Genomic DNA, 17,240 nt, shown 5'->3' on the forward strand with positions numbered 1-17,240 from the left:
ATAACAGCTACTGACAGTCTTTCACTCTCTAAATATTAAAATGGATGTGTAAAATTAGATGTATGATAAATACTACTTTTTTTAAGGAGAGTGTTTTGGACTAATAAATATTCATCAGTCTTTACTATGGGTTGGAAGTAGGAAGACAGGGGTAAAAAGTCCAGTGAGATTGCCAAAATAGTTTATGCATGAGGGAAAACAGATCTTGTGTGTAAGAGGGTGACAGATGGATTCAGAAGAGGGGCCAAGTGTAAGAGATGCCAAAGCTCCCAAGCCAAAGCCAACCAACAGCACTTCCCAAGTCAAAGCTGGGTACCTTGACTTGTTGCAAAAAGAAAGAGTGAACACAGAGAGAACGTGTGGTTTCTTAAATTCTCCTAATAGAATATATGCTCATATGGTGTGATTTGAAGGAAATATATAAACTCATATTGGAGGAGGGTTCAAGATAGTCTAAAGGTAGACATTTCTTTGGTTTGGGGTTCCTAGTAATTCTTATTTAGAAAGGAGGTACAAAACTCCATGATCATAGAGCTTTTTGTTTCTTTGTTGATTATTTTCTTGATTTATCGTCACCAAATGATTGCCTGACATTTAACAGACCACCCGTTCAAGCCTATTGGATGTCAAAGCTTCTTTTATCTTCCTCAAAAACATTTTGAAGTGGTAATCAGTGAATGTTGGAAAGGGATAATTATACATTGAGTTAGCATTCAGAGAAAGTAGGAATCAACGTTTTACAAATGTGTACCATGGACTGAATTTTTAGAGAAGTCATTTCATCTAAGAGTTCTATTGTAGTACAACTTTCGCTTGCCAAATTTACTTTGTAAGTATTAGGAATCAGGTAGGCAATTTGTTTGCAGCCACGCAAACAATGACAAGTTGGGGACATAAGGACTGATCTCTCAGACTCAAGAGTATGTATTATTTCTGCTTCAAAATTTAGGTATGGCATAGTTCCAGTCCGAATAGGAACCAAGTGGTAGTTTCATGGGAAGAATTTGGGAGTCCAATATGGGGAGTGAGTTGGAGGGAAAAGATTCTGATTTCTCTTGGAAGCTGGGATGGAGCATCATTTCAATATTATTTATCCATGGTTCAATTCTAAGTGTTTTTTTATTGGAAAACATGAAAAAGGGCAAATAGCAAAAAAACCCAATTCAGTTACTTGTGGCAAAGTCGATACTTTGTAACTCCTAAGAATTTAAAAACATGAGCATGGTTAACACAACAGAACTTCTTTTCATGTGTTCTTCTGGTCATCACTCATTTTCTCACAGTAGGGTAAGTGACACGTTGACATCCATGGTAATGTTTTCTTTGATTTTCTATGTGTTTTACCACTTGAACTTGCACAGCACATACTCTAAGTTAGTTTTTCTCCCATTTTTTTACATTATTTAAATAAAAGCCTAGAAAATATAGTCTTCTTACCTATTTCATCTTCCTCAAAGTTAGAATTCTGAGATTCACCCAAATTTTATTAGTACAGCTGTGATTTGTTCTGTTTCATTCCTGGGTGTTATTACTATGAAAATTTTTTAAAGGGTTTTTAGCTTGAACTGTTTTTAAATTGGTATTAATATTCTCCTACTGATAGACATTTGGGTTTTTCCATGTTTGGTTACTTACATATGTTTACAAATTTTTCATGATATATACATGCAAACATTTCTGTTTAGTAGAGGTGAAATTTTTGGAACTGACAATAAGTCTGTCATCAAACCTCATAATCAATACCAACCTATTTGAAAATGTGACTGAGATTTTTTAAAACTCTCTCCAATAATATATGAAGGATTCCTTTGTTTCAGATTGTCCTTATAATCATGTATTAAATTTTTACCTTTCTGGGACACAGTAATAAAATTTTTTGTATAATAAAAAAAGTGTTTTTATCTTTCATGTCTCTGGTTGCTAGGATAGATTAATACATTGTGCATGTTTATTGATCATTTAGATGTTACCTTGTGTTAAATCTCTTAGCCATTTGTGAAGGGGGTATTGTTATTTTTTTAAATTGATGTGGAGGAGTTAGTTGTATATTGTGAATAAAAGCCTGTAAAGGGTTATGTATTAATGTTCTCTAGATAATGGGGAGCAATAGGACATGTGGAAATATATGGGAGATTTATTATTGTCTGACATGATTCTGAAGACCAAGAAGTCATACACTCAGCCATATGTAAAGGTTGGAGAATCACTAAAGCTAGTGGTATAATTCTACACTGTGTTCTAAGTTTGATAGCCAGGAACTCCCATGTCTGAGGTCAGGTGAACATGGGTGTCCCAGAATAAGAAGGAGGAGAGACTTTGCTTTTCCTTCTTCCACCTGTTTGTTCTGTCTAGCCCTTGAAGGGACTGCATGATCCCTCCCTACACTGAGGACTGATCTTTTCTCATTCCACTGATTCAAATTATAATCCATTCCAGAAACACCTAAAAATAACGTGCTACCAGCTATCAAGGCATCTCGCAGCCCAGTCAAAACATAAAATTTAGTTGATTAAGTGTTGAGAATGTCTTTTTCCAAACATAGGTTATTTCTCACATTGTTAATTGTATCTTTTGGTGAATGGAAGTTCTTTATTTTAATCTAGTCATTCATACTTTATGAGTTCTTTTAAAGAAGTTTTACCCTCTTGAGAGCATATGTCATCATTTAGGAAAAAATATTTTATTTTTTCACATTTAATCATTCAATTCTTATGGAGTTTATTTTGGGTAAATTATGGAGTAAGGTGTTCTCCGCCCTGCTTTCATATATACAAGTCCCTGCACTGTTCATTGAAATCATGTTTGTTTCCCACTGCTATTCTATGTTACTTTCTCATAATAAAGGGTCTACATGCGTTGATAGGGTTTAAATACTTTATTTTATGCCTCTGTGGCATTGACTAATATTCCAGTCTTGGACTAGTATGAGTAAGGTTCCTATAAGTGGTCCTGTTCCAGTCTTTATGGAGACATTTATTTCCTTCTGTCTTGGGTAGATTGGTTCCTTGTATCATTTTCATTGAACTTTTTAAAGAACTAGCTTTTGCCATCCTTGATTTTCCCTTATGACTTTTCTAGTTTTGAGAGTCTATCAGTTTCTTCACTTGTCTTTATTGTTTCCTTTTGGCTGTTTAGGGGGATTAATTTTCTATTATTTTTCAATTTTAAAGGTAGAAACATAGACAAATGATTTTAAGCCTCTCATTATTTTTTTTTAAATTCTCTGCTTGTTTATATATTATTATTATTTTTGTTTTGTTTATTCATGTGTACATACAATGTGTGGGTCATTTTCCCCCATCCCCTCCCTCTCCCCCCACATACCCTCGCTTCCAGGCAGAAACTGTTTTGCCTTTACCTCTAATTTTGTTGAAGAGAGTATAAACAATAATAAGAAGGACAAAGCATTTTTGCTAGTTGAAATAAGGATAGCTATACAGGGAGATTCCTGGCATTGCTTCCATGTACATATGTGTTAAGTCTAAGCTGATTCTTCTCGAACTAGCCTTTTCTGCAGTTCCTGATGCCCTTCTCCTATTGGCCTCTGTTGCTTTAAAGTTTCTGCATTAGTTCCTCTGCACTGAGGACATCAAATGCTATCATGTTTTTTCGGTTTCTTACCTGTCCTCATATCTCCCTTGTGTTCTCTTGCCTTATCATGAGCCAAAGTCCAATCACTTTGTTGTGTTTGCCCTTGATCTAAAGTCCAAATATGAGGGGGAACATACGACTATCGGTCTTCTGAGCCTGGCTAACCTCACTCAGAATGATCTTCTCCAGTTCTATCCATTTACTTGAGAATTATAAGATTTCATTCTTCTTCATGGCTGAGTAGAAATTCATTGTATGTAAATACCACATTTTCTTAACCCACTCATCAGTCTCTCTTATTTTTTGAATCAATCATTTAATATGATGAATGTTCTTCTAAGAGATGCCTTGACTGCACACCACCCATTTTTATATATTATGGTTTTATTTTCCTCCAAATTATTTTCTAATTTCCCTAGTGCCTATTTATTTACTACAATGTGCACTGTGTAAGGTAGATACGGTTATTTGATCTGGTGTAAAAAACAGTGCTTGATCAAGATAGGACAAACTACTATTTTTCTTCTTCTGTGTTATTAATAACAGAACAAACTAAAAGTCAATTCCACCTAATCTCTTGAGCACTAGTACCCAGTTGGAAGGTACTGTGGGAGTTATGAAAATGTAAAATTTATAATGAAAAATACAATTCCTTACAAATGCTAGTCTTCAAGTAATTTTCTTTTTGATCAGTTCTCCCTTAGTACTCTGCCTTTCAATGCCAGTACCATGTACTTTGTTCCAAGAAGAGAGGCCTCTAATATTTTTAAAAATTAATATGTTCTTAAATGAATGATTAATAAAATATTATGTCATACTTTTATGACAACCTCCTTGCACAATCAAAATTTAAAGAGAAAAAAATACTATAATTAGAAAGAAACATTGCATCAAATAGTAGTGTCACTGTATGAATCTTTCCCAAAGAAGAATGGATTTCTTAGTGGGTTGGACTTTCACAAATCAGTGGAATCTTGGTGATATGCAAAATAGGAGTGGGGCATCACTTCTTTTTTCCTTCTGCATGACTTGGTGGAATTACTTGTGAACACATATGATCTTCTACATTCTGTCAAGGTATTGATAACCATATTGGCATGTATTTATATTCTGATACATAATTGACATTTGTTCAGGACATAGTTAAGTTAGTTAGAAACAACTTGATCCTTTTGGGTTTTACTTTAAAGGTTTGTTATATGGAATCAGAGCTGCATTTCTTCTAGGACTAACTTTCCCATAGAGTCTAGACCATTCTTAATTTTCTAAGCAACATTGCTTGAGTTCTTCCACCTTGGATAGTGGGTAACTCTTTTCTTTCAATTCTGCATGAAACCAAGTACTGTGTCCTGCCATCTTTCAAGTGCTCCTTTGCTTGGATGTGAGTAATCTGGGTATGGGTATGCATTGATCAGTACTTAGCTGAGTGACAGTCAATTGAAATTTAGTGTTTGAATGCTACAGAATGTCTTTACATTTTCCACATTAGCATTATATATTATGTCAAAGAATTATAAATTAATTAAATAATAGTGAGCACATTCTCGGATATGAGTGTATAGAAAGCCAAGATGATCTTGATGGTAAGAAAAATTACTTGGTACTATAGGTTCTGCTTTGCCACATGTCCGAAGCTCATCCTCAAGCCTCAGATTTGTTTCTCTTGCATGCTTTCATCTCACAACTAATTATTATCACTCAGATATTATTTTCTATTTGATCTTATTCAATAGAACATGTCTACAATGATACCTTATTGTTTCTCCACTAGAAATTCATCTCTGATTGCTGAAAAGAAGTGCATATTTCAGTTTTTGCTTACTTGAAGAATTCTTATTTTTGCATAATGTAAATATTGACAGTCCTTTTTATGTTGCAGATATATGAAGTTTGGGAGTAAGACTGAATAATTTCTCGTAAGGTAGGAAATTTTTCATTTTTTTCTATGCCCATGTGTTCAGAGCTATCTGTATAAAATACAATGAGTGATTTCTTTTGAGTAAAGGATTTATTTGAAATACATAAATTATGAGAAAATTACCTCACTCATTTTGAGACAAGATTTTCAAAAGTAGATATATTCTCTTTTCACAGCTTCCTTTGGAAACACCCAAATCATAAAATAGTATGATTTGAATAAGCAAATTTTTTTTCTTAATTTGCTTTATTGAGATACTTAATGCTTGAATAGTACAAGTTTTATGATGTACTTTCTTAATATTAAATATTTCCTGAGAATGCTTCTACCTAAGCCCTTGTAGACAATGGTAGGAAGACTAGCATGCAAAGACGTGTTCCAGAAGCCTCAGGTTACCCATTTGGGGGCATATAATGAAGAATTTGAGTAGGAAATGGAGTAACTAAAAACTATAAACAGATATAAGTAGACTTTTGTAAAAAATATAAATAGCTGGATTGAAAATGAGGAGTGTGGTCTCTGGACATCCCATATGTGAACATTATAGTTCTGCCAGAGCACACATTCCTTTCATTAGGCATCAGATAGTAAAAGGCCGGTGAGAAAAACGGGTGAATCAAGCTGAATGTCAGGGACTGAAAGTCGAATGGGAATCGGCACATTCAAAATTTTGCGGGTTCTTTCTATCAGAGTGCAGAACAATTGCCGTTCAATTTATTAAGAGCAATCATGCTGTTTACAGGCTGTGGGGTTTTATTAATATTTTTGACAAGATGACTAGATTTGGTAAATGATGACACTCATTGCAAGGCTTCATTATTTGTAAAATAACAAAAGTGTTTCCTTTTTTGTATTTGTTTTTATGCATAGTAAATTAATGTCAAGTTAGCCAAGGAAAATGATTTCCCCTTTGAAAGTAAAAAGCAAAATTTAAAGACCTCTCAAAGTATTGAACTAAATGAGCAAAGGCTACAGTGGACGGCTCCTTGAAAAAGCATATTTCAATAGTGTAGACTGTCTTATCAATGGTCTACATGTCTTCTTATAACATGGTGCTCAGTAGGTCAGGTGTTGCATACTTGTGCAATAATAGGCAAGTTGGTAGAAAAGAGCAACTAAAATTTGGCATCACCTTATTTAAATTGGAAAACTTTTTTTTATCTCTTTATAATCTTCTTCAATAAGTTATTACATTTTGTTCTTAAGATAGGTGGGTTAAAATATGTGTCTAGGAGATGAAGATTTCAATCAAAATTATAATTATTTCTTACATCTGTTCTGATACATTTTGAATGGTTTGTGCTTGTAAATTAGGTGCTAATGAAATGAAAATCTTTTAACCATGTGGAACATGGAAATTGCAATTGAGTAAAGAAGGTTCTGTAAATTCTCTAAAGATCCTGTACTGCAGCAAAAGCTCCTGTGTGCTACCCAAAAGTGTCTTTATATACTTAACCGCTAAGTTTGAGGTAAACACCTACAAGTTGCCAAAAGGAGCGTCACCAAGAACTTCTTTCTAAGGACAAATATTCTAGTTTTGCTACTTAGTTTTTACTTTGTTTCAGAACCCTTCCAGCTGCACAATGTTTCAAAGGCATGCTGTTTTACATCCTTTGTACAGCCACTCCACCAGGGTCCATGCTGAGAAATTTGCTGTTACTCTTAGAATATGAGCTGGTAGTAGGGTTGGTTTGCCTTTCTTGCCTGTTCTTAATCTCCTAATCGCAATCTTTGGGTTGTTATCATGCAATAACTTCTGGCTAGAGGATTTTGCACTTCTATTTGTGTTCATCAAAAGGCCCAGAATTGATATTTAAGTAAGAAATATTTTAATCAAAGACATGAAACAAATAAACCCATAGTGATATCACTCCTAAGAAGGTTTTATAGGACAGTTTCGTTAGTTTTATTAAATTAAAATTTAATTTGCTAGAATTCAGAAGTTTAAGAAGCATATAGATATAGCATTTTATAAATTGCAAATTAACATTAGAAAAAATTGTTTTTATGTGTACCTAACATTAATTCCAAATTTTCTTTTATTATAGACAAAAATATCTAATAGATTCTATGTGGAAGTATTTCTACAGTAAGTTTATGGATTAAAGACTAAATTTGAGAAACTTATAAAACAATTTATATTTTGTTAATTTATTTTAATGAATTCAAAGATAACTCATTTTTACCAATGATGATTATACCCAAATTTTAGCATAACACATTAGGGATCATTTACATGCAGAACCAATATAATTTTGAATTATTAGAAATTTTAAATCATGTTTTTGAACTTTGCTCCCTGTTGTGAGTATGTGCACCTTTGCAAAGAAATGCGTCCCATTCAATTAGATGAAATGAAATTCAAATGTGCTCAGTGATGCATTGCTACAAGAGACTTGTAACCAGTTTTCATCATGACTCATGAATTATTCTGTGAGCAGTTTTCTCCTGTGGACTAAAACCTTCCCACGTACATCTCATTTTACTGCCGGACTTTTCTTTGTTCTCTGTTTTCATATTTAGTTTCCTAAGTGCTTTCTGTTATTATGTGTTTCTCTTTTTAAATAAGACAGACGTGTAACTATTCTCAAAACTAAACCTTCTAATGACTCCTTGTGAGATTCTGGCACATTTTTAATATTAAGTCTTTCTATTTATTTTTCTACTGTTGTTGAATACTAAAACAAAAAGGAACTCAGTCATTACTGATTAAAAATTGAAGATAGATGCTCAGGCTAAACATATAAATAGAATATACATAAAAGCAACCCTTAGAGCAATGTTTGCTTATTTGATTATTTTTTCTGATATACAGAAACTCATTTCCATGATTTTCTTCAAGTAGTTAAAGCTAAATGGTAGGAATTCAAATTATATTTTCTATACTTAAGGCATTTTAACAGTATTAATTTATTGATTTTTTGTCCTTTCAACTTGTGAATTACACATATATACTTTTGCCTATAAAAATGTAAAACTTGATAATTAGAATAAGGATATTTAATTATAGTGTTCCTTTTAAAAATACTGCTAACAAAAATTTTATGTTACAAAATATAGATAAATATAACTATACCAAGCAATAAAAATGTGTTCCTTTGATGATTTGAGAGATTTAAATATGTAGCCCAATATGCAATTCCTCTTTTACTGTAAGGATAAGTACTCTTTCTTCACTTTCACAATTTTTATTTCTTTCAGAATTTAAACCTTAAATTGAATGGCTACTAAAGAAAAAGATTATTATGAGGAATTTTCACCACAAATCTTAGTAATCCCTCTTCTTTGTGGTAGTTTGATTTGTCAAGCCATTAAAATGAAATTAACCTATAAAACTTTTGTCTTAGATATATTTATATTCCTCAACATATCAATCTTCATTACACAAGAAGTAAAGGACTTCCTGCACAGATTATAGTAATTTACACTTATTTTACCATGCCTGACTTTTAACACTTCCTGTCATTGTTTCTTCAAACACAAAGGTTTTATTCTAGGAGAACTAGAATGGTACTTATTAGAAGTTGGAAGGACTAGGAAGGAAAGAGGGATGGGAAGAGTTTCATCCATGTGCAGGAATTTACAGTTAGGTAGGAGTAAGTTCTAATGTCAGGCATGGTGGAACTTGTAACCCAGTGGAGACAGGAGGATGGTGAGTCCTGTGTAGCCTCGGCTACATAGCTAGACCCTGTCTCAAATTTTTTTAGAAAAAGAAGTTCAGTGATTTTGTACAGAAGAGTAGTAGGGTAAGTCTAGGAACAATTATGTGATGGGTATTTCAAAAACATAGAAGAAAGGATTTTGAAAACTTTTGACCACAAAGAGATGATGAGATTTGGCACATAAATGCTATCCTAACTACTCAACTGGTTCAGCTAGGCACTCACAGCCAGAGGTTAGCCTGGGCAAACGTATAAGACCCTACCTGAAAACAAAGAACTGGGCATGACTCAAGTGGTAGAGCACTTGCCTCAAGTGGGGAATGCCCTGAATTTAATCCCAAGTACTGACAAAAAAAAAAGAAAAAAAGAACAAGGAAATGACAAATATTTGAAAAGGTATTCTTGATCTGACTTAAATATTATACCATATATACATTTATCAAAACATATTAACTCAATTAATATCTATAATTTTTATGTACCAGTTTAAAATAGATTTAATTTTCATTCTTTTTTTTTTTTTGGTGGCTGGGGAGACGACAGGTACTTTACCATTTCAGCCACACACCAGCCCTTAAATTTAGTTTTTATAAAAACACAAGGTTTATTGTGTTTTCAAAGCTGATTTAAACAAAATGCAACTCTATGTTCCATTAAATATCTCCATTTCAGAGATCCATCTTAGATTTATAGTGTTACAGAATGTTTACCTATGGTATTATAAAGGAAAGGTCACCTAACAACAAAACACAAATAACGTAAAATACAGGTGGTCTTCAACTTCCAGTGGTTCAACTAATGGTTTCTTTTTTTAATTTTATAATCAAGTGAAAATGACCTGCATTCAGTAGAAACTTTACTTCAAATATTGAATTTTAATCTTTTCCCTGGTTAAAAATACCTCATATGGTAATCTTTTATGCTGCCGGGCAACAGCAGAATGGCACAATGACACAGCTCTGTCAGCCATGTGATCACTAGGCTAAAAAATGGACATCTGACAGTGCACTGTGCTACTGAACTATGACGTGACTGTGTTGAGTGTATTAACTGTGTTTTTAATTTACTATACTTTCAATTTATGATGGATTTATTTGGAGGTAACCCCACCATAAGTCAAGTCAAGGAGTAGCTGTACTTAAAACCAGAATTGAACTATTTTATCTAGTAAGCAAACATTATTTATGAGTACCTCTTAAAATATATGTTTACTAGATCTACAATTCACTTTAAAAAGCTCTTGAAGAGCATTTTTAACTGGATGTGGCACAGTAACAGAACTGCTACTTAATCATTATTTTGCAATTAAACATTAGACAATAATGTAACTGCAAATTCTAAGCAAGTGTTTGAGTGTATTTCATGTTTTTTGAAATGGATGTTTTCTTTATGTATTAAATAAACTTTTAAGAAAATGTATTTCATAATATTTAGAAGGCATTCTCTTCTCTATGTGTGTTTAATTTTAAAGAGGCTCAACAATGACTAATAGGCATTAGTAAAAATAAGTCAAATAAGGACTACTGAAACAGAAATTACTGAATTATATAATTCATATATGATAGCACTGGGGTTTGAAAGGAAACTTAGAGGTCTTCAGTTATTTTCAAGTTTGTAATGTGCTGCCCCAGGGAGAAACTGTAACTAGTACTCTGTAGCTTCTTCTTTTAGTCACAGTCTCTGTGATTGGGGATTTGGACACAGCTCAACATCCTACTTGGATGTGATGTTTGTCAATGTATGCTATGAGTTTGACTTGAAAAATCGAACTATTCATGTTAACCTGTCTCCACTGCCAGCATCCCACTCAAAGTGAGCATACTCTCCTGGCAATGGCCTTGACTGATCTACCTACACTCCTCCATGCTCTTCCCTTTGCATGAAAGTTCTTGAGATGCCTCTGCTCATGAATTCTTTTATATCTTCAACTCCTCCTTAAAGACATCCTTGGCCACATACACATGTAGTCTACAAGTAAACTCAATATTTCTTATCAAATCTGTTCCTTCTGTAGTATCCTGTCAGTGATGACATTGTACATCGGGTATCAGGTTAGACAAAATGGTGTCACCTGTGACACAGTCATTTGGCCTAATCTTTCTTTGTAAAGCAATCAACAGGTCCTGAAATGAACTTCCTTGATTTATTTCAACTCCATCATTCCTGCTGATACCTCTCTAGGCCATAATAACAGTATCTTTCAATACTTAATTCAGTGGATGCTAATTAACTTGCCGAATATGCCCTTTTCATGTGCCCTGTCAAATCTGTGGTCCAGACAGTTACTCTCTTAAAACCAAACCTAAATTCTGTGAGTTTACTTCCATTCTTCAATCTTTTTTTTCTTGAATTTTAATATGCATTGAAACCACTTGAGGATATTGAGAGGATAATTCTGATTTAGTGAGTCTGGGATGGAGTTTAAGATTATCTATTTCTAGCAAGTTCCTAGGTGATGCCAGTACTGTTGCTTCTTGGATGACAGGTAGACCTGTTTCCTATCTGTACCTGGAACAAAAATTAAAGCAGATCAATGGTCATTCCTAAATGCTCTGCTCCTTGCCTTCATTAACAATCCCACGTCATCATTTGTTACATCTTCTTTAATGTCTGCATGCTGACTGACCTTTCTTTCAGTTCTTTGAAGACATGGAGACAATATCTGACTTAGGGTCTTTGCACAAACTCTTCTATCTCTTTGGTATACCATACTTCCTCTCAAATCTCACTTTGTCAGGCAATTCCTTCTCAACTTAAATCACTTCTGAAGCTTTCTCTAAGGGTCCAGAAAGGCTTCAGATGTAAAGCTTTTAATATATCACATATTTTCTCCTTGAGGCTTAGCCATGAATAAATAATCAATTACATCATCAATATTTGAATGTCTGTGACCGATGTCAATGTAAATTTATTGAAGACAGCTTCTTCTCTCTGGGTCACTACTATACTCCCTTCTTGTAGATCTGTAAATGCTGCTTTTTCTCCATTTAGACACATAGTTGGGGTTCTACAGATAGTCACTAATTACAATTACTCATGAAGAACATCAGTCTGTTTCCTAAAGAAGGGCTGGTTTAACCAGATTTAGAGTTTGGAGGTCTGGTCAGAGACCATGAATAGTTGTTAGTGGTTTTCACTTATGACTGATGGAGGAAACAAGAGTGCTAAACAAGAGTCACAGTCCTCGATGGAGAATGAAACTAGATAGAAAGGGATCAGCTACTTTCTGAGGAAATGAGCTGGTGACTAAAAGCAGGTTGATGAGCAGTATGTAGAGTAGCCAGAGCTGTGGAAGCGAGAGGTAAAATCTAAGTGGAGAACATACTGATGGAATGACATCTGCACTGTGCTCTGTTGGCCTCAACAGAGCCAAGGGAAGCTACTGTAGATAAGAACAGCCATGATATTTATTTCTAGAGGTGGAAGGCAGTAGGAGCAGAGTGGAAACCTCCATCACATATGGGCTGAAGGCTGCTGAGTTTTGTTTCCAAGCGAAGGGCTTCAGGTCTGACATGCACAGAAGCCAATAAATGCACTGGGTTTTTGTAAAAAATAAAGCAATATTGTTTGGCTAACCTGCAAGGAGTTCCCAAGCAGTAAGCTCAAATCTGCCTCCCTAATCAGTTGGTAGTGGGGAACTTTCAGGAAAGGAGAGAGGACAAGCTGCTTGTTTGTCATATGATAAGAAATGATGGGACGCTTCTCCTGGGGAGGGAAAGATCTGTTTTTCACAGTGGATTTTGATTTTGTAGCATCATTGACCATAGAACCTGGTTTCTGCTCCTGTCCTTGCTTGAAAAGTGAGTTCCAATCCTCAAGAATCATTAGTGAAAGTCCTGAGGCTCTTTTTGAAAGACAACTTATAACCTTCATTCGTAAGGAAATTATGTCCAGGTGTGTCCAGACCTTGGCCAGTTTCAATTGCATTGGCAGTATGAAGAGAATTGCTTCTAAATGCCAAACTGAGACATGAGGCCAGAAAAATCATTGCCATTCATTCCTTAAAGCAAGAAGCCTATTTAATTGAAATCAGGTGATTCCTCAAGTCTGCAATGCACTCTCTCATATGAAAGTTATTTTAGGGGATACACTCAGTAAAATTTAGTCACCTGATAAAACAATGTCTGAAGGTATGTGAATTACTGATTTTCACAATGATTTCTCTGTCTCCATTTGATTTAAAACAAAAAATAAATAAGACATAAATGTTAAGAGAGAAGAATTTCTATTGAGAAGAACCTCAGGCAATTTAGGCAAGTCAAGAGTGATCTTTCTATATTATGAGGAAAGTTTTACTGGGCACAGTCAAATTACTTCTTTTGGTTCAGTTCCTGCCTCCACTTCTCAATCCTTGTGCCCTACCAAGTCATAAACCTTCTCACATCCCCTTCCCCCACCCCATCCCTTTATTTATTTATTTATTTTCAGTTTTACCATTTCATTTGAAACAATCCCAATGCAGATGGTAGTATGAAAATTCTGGAGCCAATGTGGAAATGGAGCTCAATTACAAGTTGAAAATGAAAAACTACCAATTCCATAATTTTGGGTTATCACCAATATATTTCAATGTCAGATGAGATTTAACTTTCCTTAAATGTCTCCCCAAGTCTGAGCATATGGAATTTTTTGCAAGTGTCTGTGAAAGAACCTTTTTTTTCTCCAGTATAATTGTTCAGCACGGAACCTATTAAAAAATTAAATTTTACTCTATGACACTGTGATTTTACTTTCTCTTATATCACAATGTAATATAAAGCACACAGATAAGAATCTTTCCATTTGCAGGGGTTATATTTTTTGAGGTGTCTATTTCAACAAAATAGCACAAGTGCTAATTGCTGTAGTGACCTCAAAGGTGAAATGTTATCTCAAATTCAATGGCTTGATTTTGCATCTTTATCTAAACCTCAGGTCAAATTGCCTAAAGCTGAATATGAAAATAAGCTGTTATTTGGCATTTTAGCCCATATCAGGGAGAGAGAATGGAGTCCACTGGGATAAAAGCAATGGAAGTACTGAGAAAAGCTGTCAGTCATAAGTGCTCACCAACTGTTAAAAGATGCCTTGTGTTGTTAAGGCAATAAATTTGAGAGAGGCATTTCCTATTCCCCATGCAGGAAATGGGAGCAAAAAAAAGAAAAAAAACCCAAAATGGTGGTCCCCATCTTAGTTTTATTGTGGAGAACTGGGGGATACACATGGTCAAAGATAAGGGCTGTGGATGGCCTAAATGACTTTTAAAGCAGGGAAAGGTCATTTTTGGCCTCTGGGATGACTTCCTGCATTTGGGTCATTATCTTATTAAGAAAGACCTGAGTAATTTACTAGTTCCTGCTCCAATGGATAGAGAATTTCTGTTTGAAATTCCTAACCTTTGCTTTTAGGTCTGGGTCTTTGTTGTGTTAAATTCACTTGTGAAAACCTCCCTGACAGACAGACCTGTGTTTAGGATTCGGGTTACTCTTGGGTAAAGAGGGAATTAAGATTTAGATTTTAAAGCATCCTTGGGCTCTGACTACCTGATCTTAGAGCTTAGTGGAGTTGGGAAGTTGAATTACAATAACATTTTTTTCCCTGTCTTCCTCTTGTGGCCACATCTTTTGTGTACCTCTACCTGTCAGTGGGTTTCTTTTTTCCTAGATAGGGTCTGGAGAACTATTTACCTGGGCTGGCTAAGAACTGCAGTCCTCCTGATTTCTGCCTCCTGAGTAAGTAGGATTACAGGTAGGAGCCTCTGATGCCTGGTGGACAGGGGAATTGTTCAGAATTCACCAGTTTAATAATTGAATCACAGTATTTGGAAAATAGGATATTAAATTACTGCCATATATGCAAACTATAATTCCTGTTATGTATCAGCTTTGAGAATAATTCTTATAACATTTGGAGGTAGGTGGGCATTTTGAATTAAACCTCACTCTCAGCTAGTAATATCCTGATACGTATGAGTAAGATAGGAAAAACCATGTCTTTTATTCTGTCTCAGATTTATCATTTGATTACTGTTATTGTTGAGGGAATCTCAAACAGAGACACAGGACACCAAGGCAATTCAGCAGGAAGCAACGTTTTATTGTGCTCCCATTGACTCAGTGGACTTGAGTCCAAAGGCTGAGACCTGAGAACAAAAGGGGCTTACCTGATATACCCTTGCAACCAGGTTACAGAAGTAAAAAGCAAAGTTTAACCCATATATGGCTGCATGCAACTCTATTGGCTACTTCACCCCCTCAGTGCTACATGACCTTCTTCAGGTTTAGATTTTTTAAGTTTTATGTCTCTGCTATGTCATCCCTTCCCCCTTGCTACATGATCAGAACACAGACTTGCCTGCTTCTTTTCTGGTCCTTCTCCTTGTTACATTATTCCCTTCTGTGATGCTTGGACCCACCTAGGGTCAAAGAGCATATTAACCACTTTTCTTTCGGACATGGCATCCATGAGGTTGAAGACAGACCTTACAATCAGGGCCAGGCAAGCAGAACCAGGCAAAACCCTAAGATCAAAAGTACAATACTTATGGGGTTTTGAATCCCCCAAAAGTTGAAAAACATCTTCCAAATAATTTCCTGGGGTTCTAAACTTTCCAGGTCTAGACTGGGATGTGGTCAATTTTCCTTATTAAGGTCTGTGGTTTCCTCTATGACCTTTCCTTCATCATGTATCTGTAAGCAGCAGTTGCTCAGGTTAAATTTTCCACAAACTCCTCCCTCAGAAGCAAGCAAATTGTCTAAGGCCAAGTGGTTTGGGTAGAGGGTATTGCACATTTTAGTACTTTGTTTAGCCAATAAATTGAGGGCTCTTGTAGTTTCATTAGTTATAATTTCAACAACGGCTTGTAAACTGATGATACGGCTCAATATACAGATGGAGGTACCGTATCCCCAAGACCCATCCTGTGCCCAGGTTACTGGGCCATAACAATGGATTATGTGCTCAGGGGTCCATTCGTCATCCTTCCAGTTGCCAATTTGTAAGACACGCCGTTTTTTCTGAGCTTCCCAGCTTTCATATGCTGGAGCTCCTAAGAGAACCCCCCTGGCAAGTGGGACCAGGAAGAAGGATGGACAGATTGACCCGAACACACAAGATCCTGACCAGTTAGGGGGAAAGTACAGCAAAGGCTGTTTTCCAATATATCCAGTATAGTCCACCTGGGGCTCACCATTTGATGTCTGCATTGATATCTTACCAAGCCTGTCAGAGATGAGAGAAGTTGGACAAGGGATGGGGATTTGGTTCAGTATGGTTTGGGGATCCCCACCATTGGGTTTTCTGGGTGGTTACATTACAGAATCTTTGGCCCAGGCATGTCAGGCTTCCAACAAAAGTATTAAATTTTCCTCTCCATAGGGGAAGACAGTTCTTTGAGAAGCCAAACCCCAGTGGCTAACTGGGGGTATCTTGTCTCATTATAGGGCTGGTGGGGATCCAACTGTCTAGCCTCCCAGATCCTTGATAACCCATATTGATTCCCCCATGTAATTAGCAGGAAGTGATTTTCAAAGCTTGAGCTATATTTTCTGCTAGTTCTAGAAATACATTTCTAGTAGTACTGGAGATGGGGACACAGTTCTTTCCATTTCTTCATAGAAGTGAAAACCCTGGTGGAACGAGGCTTTATAAGGAAGACTGCAATTCTTTTAAAGTACAGTGTAGTCCCCAGGTCTTTGCCCCACCCATAAATATATATTACAATCTGCCTGCCATTTTTCCACTTAGGGTCTTTTGGATCAAGTATGTCAAAATTAACAGGATTGCAGGCTCCTAAGTGACATTCTGGGGTAGTGACACCCTTTTGAAGGAGCATTGTTTTATCTTTACTTTGCCAGGTGGCCCAGGAGATGCATTTCCAGCTGGGATAAGGTAGGGCACATTCGTAAGTCTCAATTATCTCACACATGTACTTATCGTTTGGACCTGTACTCCTGTTTCCAACATAGGCCTCCACACAGACTGCAATAGCTGGCTTCCATTAGTGCTCTCTTACTTACTGCGTACAGGTGAGGTGACTCGTCACATTCTAGGGCCCCAAACACATCAAATTGAATTGACACTGGCTGTTT

At 35.7% G+C, this 17,240-nt stretch overlaps 1 long non-coding RNA gene across 1 annotated transcript in view; it reads left to right on the forward strand.

The window, feature by feature from the left end:
- Positions 1 to 5,469: 5,469 nt before the first annotated feature.
- Positions 5,470 to 17,240, forward strand: part of LOC141418235 (uncharacterized) — a 1,454,649-nt gene continuing 1,442,878 nt past the window's right edge. Inside the window, exon 1 of the long non-coding RNA XR_012442925.1 lies at positions 5,470 to 5,512. This is a non-coding gene — a long non-coding RNA (uncharacterized lncRNA). The remainder of the gene's footprint in view (positions 5,513 to 17,240) is intronic.

The sequence above is a fragment of the Castor canadensis genome, chromosome 16, assembly GCF_047511655.1.
Source record: "Castor canadensis chromosome 16, mCasCan1.hap1v2, whole genome shotgun sequence".
Lineage (NCBI taxonomy): Eukaryota > Metazoa > Chordata > Mammalia > Rodentia > Castoridae > Castor > Castor canadensis.